This window comes from Pseudorca crassidens, chromosome 2 (assembly GCF_039906515.1).
Source record: "Pseudorca crassidens isolate mPseCra1 chromosome 2, mPseCra1.hap1, whole genome shotgun sequence".
Classification (NCBI taxonomy): Eukaryota; Metazoa; Chordata; class Mammalia; order Artiodactyla; family Delphinidae; genus Pseudorca; species Pseudorca crassidens.
Window position 1 is genome coordinate 18,473,437 of NC_090297.1, and position 20,071 is coordinate 18,493,507.

The following is a 20,071-nucleotide window of genomic DNA, read 5'->3' on the forward strand; positions in this document are numbered from 1 at the left end:
TTGCCCCCAGTTCACAGCAAGTGGCAGGCCAAGCCAGACTTGAGCCTTTATGTTATGACAAAGTCAAGTTGATAAAGGGACAGGATCTAATGCATGACACTGCCCAGGTGACGCCAGACACAGGCAATCTTTTGTCTTTAGTCCCAGGGTCAAATCACATCTCTTTTCTCTTTTTGTCTTTTTCCTCTTCTGACCAGTTGCACTCAGTCATGCCTCCTTTGCTACTATTAGCTGGCGTGGATTTTAGTCCTGTCCCCATCAGCCTGGTGAAGTCTTGATCTGCATGGATTTGCCAGTCAGGCTGATTTCCAGTCCTGGCTCAGCCAAGTATTAGCTTTGTGCCCTTGGATAAAGTCAATTACTTCATTCACTTCTTTTCCTCAGTTTCCTCATCTGTAAAATGGGAATAACATATAGTACACATTTCATCGTTGGTGAAGCACGAGGACTAGTTGGGATAGCATCATGCTTAGTATAGTGCCTGGTACACAGTTAGCCCGCCACTGATGGCAGATTATATATGTATATATAATATGTACACATATTGTAGCTTTCTCCTCAAAAAAAAATTTTTTTTTTTTTTGCTATGCCACGTGGCATGCAGGATCTTGTTTCCCTGACCGGGAATGGAACCCGCTCCCTCTGCAGTGGAAGCGCAGAGTCTTAACCACTGGGCTGCGAGGGAAGTCCCTCTCCTCACTTCTCAAGTTCTTTGTTAGTTGGCAACAAATGAGAGTGACAATGCCATGTCTGCTATGCCCTTGGGCTGGTGTGAGGGCAGGGGCGTGGTCAAGGAGGAAGGCAAAAGGCAGGAGAGAGGGGGTGAGCAGAGGGAGAAGATCCTGTTTCCGGTCAGGACCTTTGGAGCTGAGTGAACAGGAAGCTGACAATATGTCTGGGAGCTTGACGGATTATTAACCAGGCTGCGGTAAAGAAGTCAGTACCCGACAGCCTGCAGTCATGAGGAGAGCCCTGGGCCAAGGAGATAAGAGTCTGGATTCCAGTTCCAATTTTGGGTGGAACTGATGCCTGAGAACCTCAGGCAAAACAGTCCCCTTCTCAGAATGTCCATCTGCACCAGATGAGATCTCAAAACCCTTCCAACCTGGTTCTTCCATTTTGTGAGTTGTGCAATCAACTGCACACAACTGGGGCGGGCTGGGGCGGGGCCGGGGCAGGGCAGAGGCGGGGAGTGGGTGCGGGAATGCGTCAGGTGGGAAAAGAACTAACAGTGAGAACGCCTGGAGCAGCAGTTCTCAAACTCCGTGGGCTCAGCACCTCTTTACCATCTCAAAAGTTACCCAGATCCTAAAGGGCTTTCCTTGCAGTTACATCTTTCAACACCTACTGGGTAGAAACCAAAACTGACAACTTAGAAACAATATTTAATAAAGCTGTTACGTGTTAATAGAAATAACATGTTTTTAATGAAAATAATTTGGGGGGCAGGTATCTTTATTGCCAGGCAGCTGGATTCTCATCTGCTTCTGCATTCAGTCTGTTACAATGTGTCGTTGTGGTTAAAGCGTATGAGGAAATGAATTTTTCACTGTCTCCCGTGCTTCCTTTGTGGCAGGCACTACAGGAGGCATTTTACCTGCACTCTCTCCTTTATCCTGCAAACTGCCCTTGCAGATAGAAATGCTTTATTCTCACTATGTTAGAGGTCAGGAAAGTGAGGTTCCGCTGAATGGATTTGCCCAGTGTCTCACAGTTTGTAGGTGGCAGGATCAGAACCCAAAGCCAGGCTGCTCCGCTACGGCTGGTGCCAGACCCAATCCTTGGAAGGCAGGCCAGCCTGGATGGAGGGGGACGGGGGTCTTTCTCACACTCTGGGCAACAGTCTCTTCCCTGGTCTCCTTTTCCTCCTTTCCTCCTTGGACCGTTTCCTCTAACCAGGGCCTCCAGCACCACCATTAGCTGCCAGGGCATTGACAGGTCAGCTCCAAGAGATCCGGGGTTCGTTGTCTGTTTTGTTCCCTGCTGCATCTCAGGGGCCCAGAATGCTGCCTGGTCCACGGCAGCTGCTCGAGGAATATTTGTCCAGTGAATTGGTTGAAGGAGTTCTGTGACACTTGTGAAAATCCTGAGGGAGGGCTACCTTCTTCAAGATTCGCAAAGTACACACCACTGCTCGATTTATGGGGGAAAAGACGGACTGATAGAATACACATCAGCAGGAAGGGCACGCCTGGCTTAACATTTCAAAAGTGACTCTCAAAGCTTCTGTGGCAAGAGGACATAGGGAAAGCCTTTTAGAGCCTGACCTGCCCGCCTTGAATATATGGGCGAGAGGGGGATCGCAGGGTAGGGGGGACTGTACCTTAATGACAGTGGCTTGCTGTGTGCCAAGCACTGGGCTTTGCGTGTAAACTCAGTTACTCCTCACAACGAGGAGGGGAAGGTGGTGCTATTCTCACGTCCCTCTTTTACAGATGAGGAGATAGAAGCACAGGGGAATGAAGTGACTTGCCCAAGGTCATACAGAGGGTAAAGCCCAATTTGAACCCAGGCCCAGGCCCGTCACCCTCAGTCAGATCCTGAAGCTTTCTCCTGGGGACCTCTATCCTTTGGGGGGGGGAGGTTCTTGAAATACTGTAAGTACATAGGCTTCCCTCTTTCCTGCTTTAGCAGATCCCAGGGTTCAGAGTCCCAGGATGGGCACCTTGACATGCTGTCTGAAGACATGTGTCTTAGTTCTGCCCCTGCAGGGAGCATCTCTACGATTCAGGGCTTCACTCTGATTCTGTGCTGGTTATCTTCATCTTGATAATAGGAACTAAAGGCCTATCTTCCTCTTTCTTTTTTGTTTTTTTAATAAATTTATTTATTTTTGGCTACGTTGGGTCTTCGTTGCTGTGAGCAGGCTTTCTCTAGTTGAGGCGAGCGGGGGCTACTCTTTGTTGCGGTGCGCAGGCTTCTCATTGCGGTGGCTTCTCTTGTTGTGGAGCACGGGCTCTAGGTGCATGGGCTTCAGTAGTTGCAGCACGCGGGCTCAGTAGTTGTGATGCACGGGCTTAGCTGCTCCGTGGCATGTGGGATCTTCCCAGACCAGGGATCAAACCTGCATCCCCTGCACTGGCAGGCGGATTCTTAACCACTGCGCCACCAGGGAAGTCCCTATCCTCCTCTTTCAAAGAAAACCTATTACAGAAAATTTTAGGAACTCAATCATTAAAGTGTAAATGCCCGATAAGAGTCTCTGGCTTCCCCTCACCCTGGGTGTACTTGCTGCTGGTGGAAGCTTGGTCAGGAGTCAATGGGAAGCATGGCGGGGGGAGCAGGTGGGTTTAGGAGCATTGTTAAAACTGTTAAAATTACACCTAGAAGTGGCTGGTCAGCCCCCTCCGCCCATGAAGTGCTCTCTGTAGGACAAGCAAAGCGTTGTAATGGGGTAGGGGGAGGGGGGGCAGAGAGGCCATTAGTGGTTGCTGAGGACTTTTCATGGTGGCTCCTCTCTGTATAGCAGAGAGTAGGAAAAGGTTAACCGCATGGTGGGTATTCTGAATCCCTTGTGGTTTCCTTTCAGGCTGCTCTGCCTCTTCCTGGCTTGGCCAGATCCCAAAGGGTGTGGTCCCTCCCTAATCTTGATTCTGGTTGTTTCTAGGGTTGCAGCAGTGGGGGTGGCGGTTCCAATTTGGGCTGGTCCCCGAGCAGAGGCGGGAGTGGTGGGGTGATGACGCGCAGAGCCCTGGAGGCTCAGCTCTTGAAACACACCGGTGCTCACGACAAAGACAGAAAGTGACACTGAATGAGCACTTACTGTATACTGTGGGCCAGACTCCATGCTACGCCCTTTACACATGAACTCATATATTCCACACGACGAGCCAATGAGGGAAGTGGTATGACTCCCATTGTATAATTGAGGGAACTGGCATCAGTAAAGAGGCTGAGTCGTAGGGCTGCAGGCCGCTAAGATGTGAGCGGTGACAGAGTGGCTGGAGGGTCACAGGGACAGCTGGACAGCGGCTGATGCTAAATGAAACCTAGTGTGGGCACTCAGGCCATGGACAGATAAGGAGAGGCCAGACATCTGTGGAGCTGACCCTCATGCAAGTCCCACGATAGGCTTTTGTGATAGAATGAATTCACGTGTGTTTGGGGATCTGTCTGGCTTCTGGCCTCCGTGGCCGTGAAGAGGAAAGCACATTACCATTTCTGGCCTAGGATTTGGGATCAGATCCAGCAATACTGATTCCTTCAGTATACCCACTTGCAGGGTAACCTGGATTTCTATCCCCTGCTTCTGTGAAGAGAGGTGGTGAACAGGTAAGGATCAGCTCAGAATAAGAAGGGAATAGTTAGAGGTTTAAGAGGCAGCCTTGAGTCACAGTTGTGAGTTCTGATTCTGCCCCCTTATTAAATCTGTGGGCTCTTGGGCAAATTACCTCACTATCCTGAGCCTCAGTGTCCTCATCTGTAAAATGGGGTTAATGAAATTATCTCCCCTCAGGGCGCTTGCGAGGGGTGAATGGGGCGGGCGGCAGGTAGAAAACGCATAACACAGTGCCTGGCTGGCACTTAACAGATCCTCATAAACGTTAGCTATTACGTTTATTGTTTTTGTGTGCATTTTTCTCTGCCAGATTACTTAAGGATCATATCCAAAATTTAAAGAGTAAAATAAAATAGAATGAGATGGTTGGACTAGACCATCTCTCATCTCTCCTGACTCAGGAACTATTTCACAGTAAAATATAATTTTACAAACCCCCATGAGAATTATTTGGGCTATATCATAATTTTCTATGGTCCATGAAAAAGGAAGTGTTTTTAAGTCAAATGTACTATTTTTTTTAAATTAATTAATTAATTTATTTTTGGCTGGGTTGGGTCTTTTTTGTGGCGAGCGGGGGCTACTCTGCGTTGGGTTACGCGGGCTTCTTGTTGCTGTGGCTTTTCTCGTTGCAGAGCACAGGCTGTAGGTGCGTGGGCTCAGTAGTTGTGGCTCACAGGCTGAGTCGTTCCGTGGCATGTGGGATCTTCCCGGACCAGGGCATGAACCTGTGTCCCCTGCATTGGTAGGCAGATTCTTAACCACTGTGCCACCAGGGAAGCCCCCTAAATCAAATGTACTATTTTTAATAAGTGTATTATTTCCAAAATTTCCCTAACATTTATTTTATTTAAATTATATGCATAATATATAAAAACAAATTTTGACTTCTCCCCACTTTACAGTGGCATATGTGCTTGATTTGCTTTAAATTCATGACAGAAGAAAATGCATGGTTGCTGAACAAATTTTAAAGTGATGTTTTATGGGGGGGCCAAATAGACATTAAAATAGAATGAAATGGGGAATTCCCTGGTGGTCCAGTGGGTAGGACTCAGCGCTCTCACTGCCAGGGGTCCAGGTTCAATCGCTGGCTGGGGAACTAAGATCCCGCAAGCCCTGCGAGATCACTGTCATGAGTTGGGGGTTGGCATTCTTGCATTTGATGCTTAAAAGTCTGATTTGTAGGGCTTCCCTGGTGGCACAGTGGTTAAGAATCCACCTGCCAATGCAGGGGATGCGGGTTTGAGCCCTGGTCTGGGAAGATTCCACATGCCGCGGAGCAACAAAGCCCGTGCACCACAACTACTGAGCCCACGTGCCACGACTACTGAAGCCTGTGCGCCTAGAGTCTGTGATCTGCAACAAAGAGAAGCTACCACAATAAGAAGCCCATGCACCACAATGAAGGGTAGCCCCTGCTCGCCTCAACTAGAGAAAGCCCGTGCGCAGCAATGAAGACCCAACACAGCCATAAATAAACAAATTTTTAAAAAATCTGATTTGTACTTTAAAAGAGAATGTTATGTTTGTTGTATGGTAAGATAAAATAGCTCTCAGGTCCCTATTTGCAAGCACCTCTCTGCATATGCCTTGCAGGTATAGATTACCTTTATGCCCAACACAGGGAAAGAAAGAGTACATATTATTTTCTCTTTCTCTTTTTCTTTTTTGCGGTATGCGGGCCTCTCACTGTTGTGGCCTCTCCCGCTGCGGAGCACAGGCTCCGGACGCGCAGGCTCCTGGGCCCAGCCGCTCTGCGGCACGTGGGATCGTCCCGGACCGGGGAACGAACCCATGTCCCCCGCATTGGCAGGTGGACTCTCAACCACTGCGCCACCAGGGAAGCCCTATTTTCTCTTTTTAACATTTTGTAACTCACAAGAATTTTTATGACAAGGTATATAAGGAATTTGATCAGATAAATGCAAATGATAAATCTTAAGACTTATCTGCGGAGGAGTCATCATCTTCCTTCTCCTATTTCCTTGTGTATTCGACCTCAGTGTTCACTTTGATTCCTTTATTTAATCATTGGTTCATAAGAGGTATAAATTAAACAATACAAGATTAAGAATAAGACCAATGTAAAACCTTGCATCAGCCAAAGCCACTCCAGTGGCCAAATGATGAACAGCCTGGTTGGGGGTCATGAGGTTATTGTTTGTTTGATCACTACTAACTGCTGCTTTTGATTCTTCCATTTATTTTATTTTATTTAAAAAATTTTTTTTGGCTGTGCCATGTGGCTTGCAGGATCTTAGTTCCCCAACCAGGGATCGAACCCAGGACCCTGGCAGTGAGAGTGCCAAGTCTTAACCACTGGACCACCAGGAAATTCCTGATTCCCGTGTATCTTAAGAAGCTCTCACCCTGAGAAAAATATCTTTTAAATGGCAAAATAATTATTCACTAATTTTTCAAAAAATGAAAACATTCTAATAATGTGAACCTTCTGGAACACCTTCTTCCCTGTTGGGAAGAGCTGGTGGAAAGTAGTGGAAAGACAGACCCCGGCTTGACTCTTGTCTTTGCCATTTACCTGCTGTGTCTGAGCCTTGGTGGCCTCATCTGTCCAATAAGTATTACGTGACAACTTAGAGAAGGTCCATGAAGCACCTCACTCCCCCCTGGTCCTCAGCAGGCTCCCATCTCCTGCTTTTGGCTCCATCAGATTCCCCAGGATCCAGGCAGATACACGGAGACACATAAAAGATGGACTCATTGAACTCTGACAGAGGCAACACTGTGAATGCAGCTGTGATTCTCAAAGAGGAACTCTGGAGTGGCCGCAACCCCCAGAGAGGAAGGCAGGGGGGCTTTGGTGGGAGGGACTGCTTCTGACTCACTGGGTAAGCAGATAAGGGGCCTCCCCTGTGCAGGTGGGAGCAGGTGGGGGAGGAGAAGAGAAGCAGCAAAACCCACAGGACGCCCAACCCACCCATGTTGTCTCTTCTGCCCGAGATCCCACAAACATCCTCCCCATTTGGATGGGATACCCACAGCTTTCCTTCCCACGCCTGGGTCTAATGACACTGGGGAGGATCCTCCCCACCTGACCTCCCCCACTGATCTGCCCTGGTCTGCTCTTTTCTTTCCTTTGGGGTCTCCGCTGCATGGGGTGAGGGCAGGACACACCCCATGCTCTGTGGACCCTATCTCTCCAGGATATGGTGGGAACAGGGAATAATGGTCTTGTCCTTTTCTGCTGGAGGAGGGCTGACCCTGGAGCCTGCATTGCACCTACTGCTTACGAGGCACTTCCCACAACTGTTTTCCTGTTTGATTCTCACCACAATGTACCGTGGTTCTGGATTCAGACACACCTGGGTTTGGGTCTTGGCTTTGCCACGTGACCAGCTGTGTGAACTTGAGCAAGGTCTTAAGCCCGTGTCAGCTTCCGTTTCTCACCTCTTAAATGTGGGTAGTGACAGCATCTCTCCCACAGGCTGCTGTGAGGATTGAAAAAGGTAAGTCTTCAGGGCTAGCAGAGCTCCAGCATATGGTGCTAGAAAGTTCAGTAAATGTTAACTTCAGAAAATAAACAAGCACCCCTTTGAGACAGGTAGGTAATGCTACCATAGCTTCATATTTAGAGTTGAAGACACTGAGGTTGAGAAAGGTGATGTGGCTCAGCCAGGGCCTCCTGACTAATTGGTGAGGGAGACTTGGGTCTTCCACAGGATTCGGTGATGGACAGCACAAGCTTTGGAACCCGCAGAGCAGGACCCAACGCTGGCTCCTCTCTTCGTCGGCCATGTGACCTTGAGCGAGTACCCATTGCCTTTGAGCCTTGGTTTTCCTCCTCTGTAGGGTAGGACAGCCTGTCTCCCTTCAGAGTGCCCTTGGTGTCTCCCGGCTCAGAGACTTTGCGCAGGGGTGGGGTGGAAAGCAGAAGCTGTTGGAAGACAGCCCTTCTTCCTGTCCTTTGTGAAAAACCTAAGAAGGTTAAGCTGGTGTCCCAGGTGGGTAGGGAGAGAAGAGCCAGCATCTGTGATCGAAAGCCGAGGAGAGAGGAGAGATGGCCCCACACAGGGAGGGGACCAGAGGTCATGGGTCCTTGAGTGTTGGGACCTGGGCTCTGGCCTGGAAGTGCCTTGGGGAGACGGTGGGACCTCTGGGGAAAGTTGCCAGGTGGCATACCCTGAGGGTGAACCCAAGACACAGGGGATTCGAGCCTTGGCAAAGAATCCGGGCTCCAGGCTGGACTTCAGAGGATCCAACCCATTTGGACAAGGGGCATTCACCAAAGGAGGAGCCTGGGTGGCTTCTCTCACTCTGTGCTCTGCAGGTGACCCTAAGAGTTGATGTGTGATGCTTGAAGGTGGGGGTGGGGGCGGGGGAAGCTCCGTACACACTGAGGTTCAGTTACTGACCAGTTCAGGAGGATGGGGGCTCAGAGTCTTATTGAATGGGCTTTAATAAGAATGAATAGGGACTTCCCTGGTGGTGCAGTGGTTAAGAATCCGCCTGCCAACGCAGGGAACACGGGTTCGAGCCCTGGTCCGGGAAGATCCCACATGCCACGGAGCAACTAAACTAGACCCATGTGCCACAACTACTGAAAGCCGCGTGCCTAGAGCCCATGCTCCACAACAAGAGAAGCCACCGCAACGAGAAGCCCACGCACCGCAACCAAGAGTAGCCCCGGCTCAACGCAACTAGAGAAAGCCTGCGTGCAGCAACGAAGACCCAGCACAGCCAAAAAAAAAAAAAAAAGAACGAATCAAAGAACATTTTATGCATATCTGAGAGCGTGAGGTAAGATTCATAGATGCAACAAGATGAGGAAGGAAGAAAAGAGACTGGCGCTGAGGGCTCTGCTCAGCTGAGCCGGGCTGCCATTTTCCCACCTTAACCCGACCTTAACAAGCCAAAGGATGAAGGACATGCTTCACTGATAGAAATTGATGCTTGGCCCCAGGGCAGGTTAGGGGCCGTCTCGAGGTGAGCCAGAAGGCGGATGCAGAGCTGGGGCCAGAGTCGTCGGGTGCCACCTCCCAGGCCTCCCCAGATTCCTTCCCAGCCCCTCCCCCACCTCAGTCCTGGTCTTTATGCCCTGAAGGTGTCTACATGCCACCCGTTCCAGGGAAAAGCAGCGCGCAGCCTCATTTATCCTCATCTCTAATCCAGGGCCAGAGCAGGTGGAGTCAAGATCAGAATCTCCACCTCAGCCACCTGCTGAGCCCAGCACAGGTACCCATCCTAGCGCCGGTATCATCCCATCGACACTCCCACGAGCCTGTGACTGATGGTCCCGGGCCCAAATTTCTCAGAAGAGGAAGCTGAGTGGGAGAGAAGTGGAGTGATTTGTCTGAGGCCATAGGGCTACTAGAGGCTGCGCTGGGGTTCACACCTGGGCACTGACCCCAGAACACACTTGTCAACACTACTGTTCGCTGAGTGGAACCTCCAGGGAAGTGGACCCCTAGCCTCCTGGGTCTAGCGTGGACTAGACTACACTACGTTACCGAGCTGCCTCAACCGGGCAAGCTGCATCTCTCTGTGCCTCAGTTTCCCCACCTGTAAAACAAAGGCTGGGACTCACCAGATGGTCTTTTCCAGCCTTAGTCTTTTGGGGTTTATTCCTGGCCCACCATCGGCTGTTTAGGCCTGTACCTTGTAAGGCAGGAGGGCCTAGTGGTTGAAGAGTGGGCCATGGAGCCAGAATGCCTAAGTTCAAGACCAGAGCTCTCATTTAACGCCCATATGACTTCAGGTAAGTCGCCGAGCCCCCGTCTGTAAAGTGCGGAATGGTTTAGACCGTCGTGAGGATTAAATAAACATGAAAGGCCCTTAGGGCAGCACCTGGCACACAGCGAGGCCCTCTGCGGGCTGTGATCGTCACCTTGTGTCCTGACTTCGGCAGACATGAATGCTGAGAGCTGATTCTTGTCCTGTCCAAGGGTGAGGACGGCACCAGCCCTGAACCTTCCAGGGGTTGGTCCTCAAAAACCTCAGGAGTCCTCTACAACATCAATCCCCTGGCCCCAGGCAGTCGCACCCAGCTTCCTACAACCCTGGAGGGAAGGGGTAAGGTAAGAACACAGGTTTTCTGGAATGAGGAAGAAGCCCAAAATAAGACAACAGAAAAAGCTACTCACGGTTGTCCCTGGCTGAGCTCCCTGACCCAGCTGGATGTTGAGGGGTCCTGGCAGTTGTGTGTCTAAGGCCCAGCCCTGGGTCCCAGTCAGAGCTCCTGTGGGGCTGCTGCCCTCAAACCAGCGTTCTCTTGCTTTTGCTTTCTCACAGATGAGTGAGTGTGGGCAGCTCTGGCCTTCCGTCCCTGTCACCACTTCCCCTCTGGGTACCCAGTGTCACAAGGTCCTTGCCCTTACAGTTGAATTGTTTCTCATGGGGATCTCTGGCCAGGGCATAGGCCCTGGAGTCATGGGATTTGGGATCCAACCCAGCCTAGCTGTTATGATCTTGAGCAATTCATTCAACCTCCCTAAACCTTAGTTTCTTCACCTGTAAAATGGGGATAATGCACCCATTTTTTTTTTTTATACAGATCACCTAAAAGGACATTCCATTCTAATGCTCTTCCCCACCAGACTAGAGCTTTGAAATCCAAATGCCTACAGGCACCAGGCAGATAACATAAATGGGTGAAGGATGCTGGTAGGGGGCAATAAGGAGTGGTGGGGACTGCAGGGGAAACGGGGAACACATCTCTCAGCTCCAGGCAAGCCTTGCTACTTGGGAGTGCAGTCCCGATTGCTAAATGTTCCAAGCATTTGGAAGATGTACCACATTTTTCAACAGATACTAGAAAACCTGACTTTTATGTAGTGGCTTCCAATTTTAGAATGTTGACCACAAAGTCAAATCTTCTAAAAATGCTAAGTGGGTCAAATCATTTTCAGTTTATGTTTGCTGGACCATGCGATCCCGGAGGGCAGGGAGTGTGTAGCCAGTGCCCAGTCCGACACCTGATACAGTTCAAACTATTCTCACACCTGTTATGAGCTAGAATATTTAATGAGAACCTACTTCTCCTTAGGGATACAAAGATGAGTACAATAAAGTTCTCACCCCCTAGGGTAATGGCCTTTAATTATGTCATCAGATCTTTTCACCTAATGCCCCCCACCCTCATACACACACACCCCAGACCCCAAGGCATAGATCTGGGCCAGTAATTCTCAAGAAGGGAGATTTTGCCCCCGAGGTGGAGTTACTAGTTTCAGCGAGTAAAAATCTAGGATGGTAATATTTGAGACATACATATACTAAAAATTATTTGTTGTTTATCTGAAATTGATATTTAGCTGGCCATTCTATATTTTATCTAGCAACTCCACCCAGAGGGGACCTCTGGCAATATCTGAAGATGTCACACCGAGAGGGGATCCTACTGACATCTAGTGGGTGGAAGCCAAGAACGCCGCCAAACATCCTATCGTGCGCAGGACACAGGAATTATTCAGCTCACAATGTCCATAACACGGAGGTGGAGAAATGGCTCTAGAACCAGCCCAGGTCCCTTCTGAGCAAACCCCACTCTGGGAGGCCCTTCATTTGATGACAAGTCTTTTGGGGAGTCCTCTTGTGCCTTTCCTAAGAGCAAGTAATTGACAGTAAGGATGGGAAGAGACCCTGGGATGCTAAGAAAGAGGAAAAAGGAGACAGGAGGTAGCTGGGGTGTGGGGGCCACCTGCAACCTACATCAGACTTCTGTCTGGACCGGAATTGGAGAACACCAAGGTTGAGCTGGCAAAGATCCAGCAGATGCTTCCATGACACTGACTCCCAGACCCCTGGTTTTGAGGAAACCCCATCATGAAGAAGAAAGGGGAGGTTGACCCCAAAGCCTGCTCTCCATCGCAGCCCAGAGAGTGGAATGGCAGGCTGAATGCATGAATGAGGAATAAATGAATGAATGAATGAAGAAAAGAAGGAAGCTACTTAAAGGCTAAGGTGGAAAGAACACTGGGAATCTGGGTTCTAGTGCGGTTCTGCCACTGCCTGGCTGTGTTACTTCCTTTGTCTGGCCTCGATTTCCCCACTTCTAAAATGATAGGTGCTTCTATAACTTGCGTGTGTATCAGAATCACCCGAAGGGCTTGTTAAAACACAGATTGCTGGCCCACCCCACCCCAAGTTTCTGACTAAAGTATTCTGGGGTGTGGCCTGGGAATCTGAATTCCTAACAAGTTCCCAGGTGATGCTGCTGGTCCTTGGCCACACCTTGGGCAGCACTGGACAACGTGATGGATAAGGGCCCGTCTTGCTCGGTCGGTCCAGATCTCCAAGTCCTCTGGCTATCGTGGGCAGGGCTGAGGGGGCCCACGCAGGAAGTCGGTTCTGCTTTTCCCCAGGGAGGGTTAGGTGCACCTGCAGGGGAGGGTCCAGGAGTCGGTTTTTTCAGTTCCTAGTGGACAGCTTCCCCCGGCCCTTGTTCTGTGAGACACTGCCATCTACTGGACGCATCTGCCCATAGTTGGGCCCAGAGCACTGCCATATTTGGGGCCTGATTGAAGGAGGAACATTCCTGGGTCGTGTCTTTCCTACCAGGCTTCAGGGAAGCCGCCTTGGTAACTTCTAGGCCATCTGACTCTTTCAGAGGACTCAGCTTCCAGTATACAGGGCACCTGAATTAACCTGGGAAAATAAAAATAAAATGCTCTGGCAAGCTTGTGGAATAACATTTTCACCAAACTGTTGCTATTTTCTGCTTAAAAAAACCCTGACATACAATTATCTTAATCTACTAAATGCAGATATTGGTGGTGATACTTACGCGGAAAAGGATTTGTGTATCTTTGCAAGTTTTTACTACTAGCACCCTTTTAGGTGGTTGCATAAGGCATGCTTAAGTCATGGTTATTCACTTACCAAACTGGGCAAAAAAACAATAGCAATGATGGAAAGCCTGTGATGAGACACTCCTGTACATTTAGTGGGAATATAAGCTGAAAGTAAGTGGAACTAGGTTCTCCAGTGTGGTGGGTGGTTTGAGTGCAGTCTCTGGAATTGGGCTAGTCTTAGGTTTACATTCTGGTTTGGGGAGAATCTACAGTTGCTCAGTCAAAGCACTTTCTTTTTTTTGGTCTCAATTTTTTCAACCAGGAATGAGGAACCAGGTCCCAGTCAATGTTTCTCAAACTTTAACTTCATCAGACTCTCCAGGAGAACTTATTAAAGTACAGAGATGCTGTACAGATGGCCAATAGGCACATGAAAGATGCTCATCATTGCTAATTATTAGAGAAATGCAAATCAAAACTACAATGAGGTACCACCTCACACCTGTCAGAATGGCCATCATTAAGAAGTTTACAAATAACAAATGCTGGAGATGGTGTGGAGAAAAGGGAACCCTCCTACACTGTTGGTGGGAATGTAAGTTGGAGCAGCCATTAGGGAAAACAGTAAGGAGGTTCCTCAAAAACTAAAAATAGAGTTACCATATGATCCAGCAATCCCACTCCTGGGCATATATCTGGACAAAACTATACTTAAAAAAGATACATGTACCCCTATGTTCATAGCAGCACTATTGACAGTAGCCAAGACACGGAAACAACCTAAATGCCCATCAACAGAGGAATGGATAAAGAAGATGTGGTACATAGATACAGTGGAATACTACTCAGCCATAAAAAAGAACAAAATAATGCCATTTGCAGCAACGTGGATGCAACTAGAGATTATCATACTAAGTGAAGTAAGTCAGAAAGAAAAAGACAAATACCGAATGATATCACTTATATATAGAATCTAAAATATGACACAAATGAACCTATCTACAAAGCAGAAACAGACTCACAGACATAGAGAACAGACTTGTGGTTGCCAAGGGGGAGGGAGGGTGGGGAGGGATGGACTGGGAGTTTGGGATTAGTAGATGCAAACTATTACATATAGAATGGATGGACAACAGTGTCCTACTGCACAGGGAACTATATTCAATGTCCTGGGATAAGCCATAGTGGAAAAGACTATAAAAAAGAATGTATATATCTTTATACACACACACAACTGAGTCACTTTGCCGTACAGCAGAAATTAACACAACATTGTAAATCAACTATACTTCAGCTGAGAGAGCCCTTGCCATGTCTCAGGAGGTTGACACAAAGGAGGTTGGTGCCTCTCGGCTCTGCTGATTGTTCCTTGAAGGAATGAGCTCAAGTGGCCAAACCATATGACTTTTCAAGAGATACCCCAAATCTGGAATTCCTTGATTTTTTAATCAAACATGTGTTTAATTAAACAAAAAACACATCTTCAGCCCGGATCTATCCTGCGGGCCTCCAGTTTGCAACCTCTGCCTAAGGACACTTCTGGCTCTGCATTTCCATGTTGTCCCATCCTCTCCCTCTCCAGCCCTCCCAGTGAGGATAGCTGGTAATTTCTCATAGATGAATGCACGCACATCCCCTCCCCAGGGGTACCTATTCTTCCCTTTTCCAAGGTATTGCCTTTGTATGTCAAAAGAAGGGGACGTGTGACTCCGCATCCACTCACAGCTAACTCTGAAATGCATCAGACCCCACCTTTGCTATTCGTTGGGTCTTTTTTTCTGATTATGAAATTAAACAGAAGTCACAGACAATGTCCACATATGTGCAAGTTAAAAAAAAGAGAGAAGCAGAATAAGACGTGTGGCATACTACTATTTTTGTAGATTAGAAAACACTTACACACAGAGAACAATACAACATATTTTACAAGGATACATTTAAAGTCAAGGTTATTTGGTGACCAAAGAGGTACCGCATAGAGATTACCTGTAGTGGAGAGGGAGGGGCAGAGGGGAGCGCAGGAGGAAGGGGGATAAAAGAAATTCAGTACATCAATGAATCAGTTACCTGCGAGGAGGGTACCCTAGACTGGAGGGGGCTACTTAAGACAGTAAACTCACCCAAGGGGCCCCCCTAAAGGTGTAATAATTCTCATTGCAGACATTTGGGAAATTTAAAATATATGTGAGGGAGAAGACAAAAATGCCTGCCTCCGATCCCTCTGCAGGGAACCAGAGAGCCACTGCTAGCTTTCTGATCTTTTGCTCTCGGCTGCCGCAAGTCCAGGCCAGAGGTGCTGAGGGCCTCAGCATGCCTGTGGGGGCCTTGGGGACAGAGGAGAGAGGACGGCTAAAAAGATGAATTAGAGGGTGGATCAACAGAGCCTGAATTTGGAGCCAAACTTTGGGCTCTGGTGCCCAGGCGAAGCATGTGGGTCTTTCCATCGGCTCTTTGCCCTGGGGGGCAGAGCCCAGCCAGCAGGGAAACAATTAGCTCTATAAATAACAGCGTTGGCAGGGGCTGAGGGCAGATCTGAGCCTGCTAGGCTCAGGGACCTGAGAGAGTTTAATAGTAGCCTCGTCTCTCACCATGGGGCTCAGACCGCAGTGCAAGTGCAGGCAGATAACCTCTGGGCTCCCGATCAGGACCTGTGGCAGGCGTCTTCAGTAGCAGAGTACTGGATTTGGATTTTCCAACTGGGTCTGGCCATGAGAAGCAATGCAGCGCGGTGGTTAAGCATCTGGGCTCTGAAGCGGATGGACCTGGGCGTCCATTCCCAGTTCTGCCACTGAACAGCTGTGTGACCTTGATCAAGTTACTTAATTTCCTTGAACTTCAGTTTTCCTTTGTACTAATTAATGCTCCCTAGCAACTAAATGCAAGAAACGGAAAGCACCATATAAATATCAGGGACAACTGTAAACACAAGGTTAATAAGACAGATATAGATGCCATCACTAAGACTCTCTCCCCGACCAAACTGTAGACAGGCTCCTCGGAGTCCCCTTTTCAACTAGGCCTTGATGTTGGTCCCTGTCCTGCCTTAGGCCTGCCCAGCCCAGTCTTAGCAAAGAAGGCTACTAAGTCATCCTCCCCTCCCACCATTGATATCTTTCAAATTCCTCATCCCCCAACTTTGTTTTGTTTTTTGGCCGCGTGGCATGCAGCAGCTTAGTTCCCTGACCAGGGACCTGCAGCGGAAGTGCGGAGTTTTAACCACTGGACCACCAGGACTGTTCCCTCATCCCCCAACTTTGCTGTCTCAGTCCTTGGCCTGCCTTTAGCAAGAATCCCCCTACCCTCAATATCTCTTCTTAGTAACTTTCAACCCACTGGCACCCTCACCCTGCGCCTTGGCTTTAAATCCCCAGCTGCCTTTGCTGTATTTGGAGTTGATCCCCATCTCTCTTCCCTATTGCAATATTCCTATTGCAGTATTTCTGAACAAAGTTTTCCTTACCATTTTAACAATTGTCAGAATAATTTTTCTTCAATGTCCCCAATCAGAACAAAAAATTTAAAAGTTAACCCAAGAGAAAACCATCGTCGGGCAGTAAATCCTACATTCCCATCATAAACTTCATACTATCCCAGTACCTGGCGCAAATGCCCAACCCACGGTGGGCGCTCAACAAGTATGTGTTGAATGAGAAAATGGGGAGTGTCCCCGGGGAGGGAAAAATAATGGGAATCATAGTGCTTAAGAGCTGAGTTCTATCTGCTCCCTTAGCTCAGGGGGTGGGATGCTTTGTGGAAGAGCACCAGGGGTCAAGAGATCTGTGTCCGGTCCCCAGGGCTGCCCTAGCTCTCGCTATGAGCCCCAGTCCCCTCATCTGTGAAATGAACAGGCTGGTTTAGTAAAAGTTAAAAAAAATTTTTTTTACCGTAATCCATGAAAAATTCATTTTACATTATGACCCATTACATTTCTAACATTTATACTCGGCCATAAAAAAGAATGAAATAATGCCATTTGCAGCAACATGGATGGTCCTAGAGATGACATGCTGAGTGAAGTAAGTCAGACAGAGAAAAACAAATATCATATGATATCATTTATATATGGTGTCTAAAACAAATGTTACAGATGAACCTATTTACAAAACAGAAATAGAGTCACAGATGTAGAAAACAAACTTATGGTTACCGGGGGGAAAGGGGGGGAAGGGATAAATTGGGAGATTGGGATCAACATATACACACTACTATATATAAAATAGATAACTCATAAGGACCTAGTGTACATCACGGGGAACTCTTTTTTTCTTATGGAATAACTTTTATTTATTGAGCTTTTTTAAAAAACATCTTTATTGGAGTATAATTGCTTTACAATGGTGTGTTAGTTTCTGCTGTATAACAAAGTGAATCAGCTATACGTATACATATATCCCCATATCTCCTCCCTCTTGCGTCTCCCTCCCACCCTCCCTATCCCACCCCTCTAGGCGGTCACAAAGCACCGAGCTGATCTCCCTGTGCTATGCGGCTGCTTCCCACTAGCTATCTATCTTACATTTGGTAGTGTATATATGTCCATGCCACTGTCTCACTTTGTCAGCACAGGGAACTCTTCACAATACTCTGTAATGACCTACGTGGGAAGAGACTCTAAAAACTAGTGGATATATGTGTATGCGTAACTGATGCACTTTGCTGTACAGCAGAAAGTAACACAACATTGTAAATCAACTATACTCCGATAAAAATTAATTTAAAAAGAAAGATGAACATCCAGGACACAATACGACATTGACCCAGCTGTCCTTCCTCCCCCTCCCCCATATCCTTTAGTTTTGTGGGTCTTTCCAAGGGAAATCAAAGTGAATCATGCAAGACCATCTTAAATTGATTTCATCACTTCTCTCAGGACCTTTGCTTCCTGCTCTGGCGAAGAGCATATGAATTATGAGCTGTGTGGAGCTGAGGCTATGCTAACGTCAGGTGAGGTTGTTGAACATGCATAGTGTGCTCATCCTCTCTGAATTATTTGAAATACAGAGCCAAGTGATTACCATATCAATATTTCCTTCACACGCTCTGTGATGGAGTTTGCTGGTCAAAACGTCATTATTTCTTTGTTGGACAGTTTGAGATTTGATATCTAAGTCTTTGAGATATTCCAAGTTTTCCATTAGCTTTTGTGGCAAGCATTAGTAAAAAAGGAAAATTGTACTTAAATAGCAATTTAATTACTTAAATAACCAACTATCTAAAAATAATAATAATAACATTTACATGCTATGAATAAAATTACAGCATCAATTTCATGTAACAGTAATAATCCTCTTTATTCTCTTCAAATCTACTCTGTTTTATTCTTTAAAATGTTATTTGTAGCCAAAAACATAATTTTTAATCACCCACAAACTGAAATTTGCAAACACTTGTTAGAGGGCCTCCTGTCCGGGTCTGGAATTCTGACCTGCCTGCATATCACTGCCTCTGCGTCTTTGGTTATGCTGTCATCCCAGCCTGTAGTGTCCTCTCCCTCCTGCTTCTCTGTCTGATCTTGACTCCTTCCTCCAGGCCTAACCAAATCCTTTCCCCTATGGATCTTCCCTGCTAGGTCACAAATCCCACTTCTCAATCTGTTTTTGGTTTTGTTTTTTTCTTGAATGGTTACATCTGTCAAATAGCTGGTAGGTATTTATTTGCCTACTTCTGTGTCTAGAACTGTGCTTGGGTCTGTGGAGGAGTCCAAAAGGCACATGTGATCAGCAAGACATAGGGAACAGGGAACAGGAGAACGCAGCCTGGGTGGGGTGGGGGCGGTTTGAGTAGCGGGCGATGTCCTGGAGGAGTGGGGAGGGCAGAGAACCCTCTTTTCACTTCCCAATTCAGAGAAATGCAGAGAGGGCAAAGAGAGTTAAGGCTGAGGACAAAATGAGCCCGAAGGCAGGGGAGGAGCAGGAAGGACCCTTCTTTAAACAAAGAGGAGGCAGCGCCCAAGGCCTCCATGCAGGGTCAAGGGAAGTGGGTCAGAGGGAGGCCCTTCCTGATGCCTGACTGGCTGGGCCCGGTGATTAAGCAATCTTAGGGTCAGCAAAGGTGGTTTCCACTCTGGGCAGATTCCAAAGTGTCCAACTGGCTGGACACTCCTGACTCAGAGTTGGCTCAAGAAGCTGTCGATAGGTTTATCTTGAACCTTCCGAGAAAAGAAAGTTGACTGGACTATTTCACGTTTTTTAATCGTAGTCTGAATAGCAATAAAGATTCTCTCCTCGACCAAATTCTACTCAGCCTCCCCTGAACTTTTCAATCAGGCTTCAACTTTTGGACTTTCATGTTCATCTCTGCGCTGTCCAATTTTAGCAAGAATTCTGTGAGGTTGGTTTAGTTAGAATCCCCCATCCTCCATGTCTGATCTCCCTCCATATCTAATTGGCTTCCTCAGCCTCCACCAGCCCCAAGGTGATGTCTGATCGCCCTGGCCGGCCTTCAGCAGGAATCCTGTTAGGGCAGTTTAGCCAGAAACCCACCCCTCACACCCCTTACTCCTGATGTTGCCTCTTAGTAATTTTCCATCCACTCACACCCACCCTGCCCCTTGGCTAGAAATCCCCACGTGCCCGTGCTGTATTCAGAGCTGAGTCCGATCTCTCTCCCGCTGCCAAAAACCATTGCAGTGGTCCCTACACTCATCATAATGCTCCCCTACCCCCAGCCCTTGAATAAAGCCTTTCTTACCATCTTTAACAAGTGTCATGAATAATTTTCCAATAGCTTTCAGGACCCATGAGAGGACATAGGAGACAGTCCACAAGCAAGGGGTTGTGGGGAATACCTGAATGGTTGAGGAAGCAACGGTGGAGGCAGGACTGGATTGGGGTTCAAGTTCTAGCTCTGCCTCATCCTGGCTGTGTGATCTTGAACAAGTCTGAGCCTTAGATGCTTCTCCTGTAAAATTAGAGGATGGGGTGGACCGCCCAGCTCTGATTTTCAGTAGGTACTTAGTAAACATGCATTGGATAAATGAAAGGAAAATAAAAACAACCCCCAGGTATTGAACCCTCACCGTGCACAGTTCTAGACACAT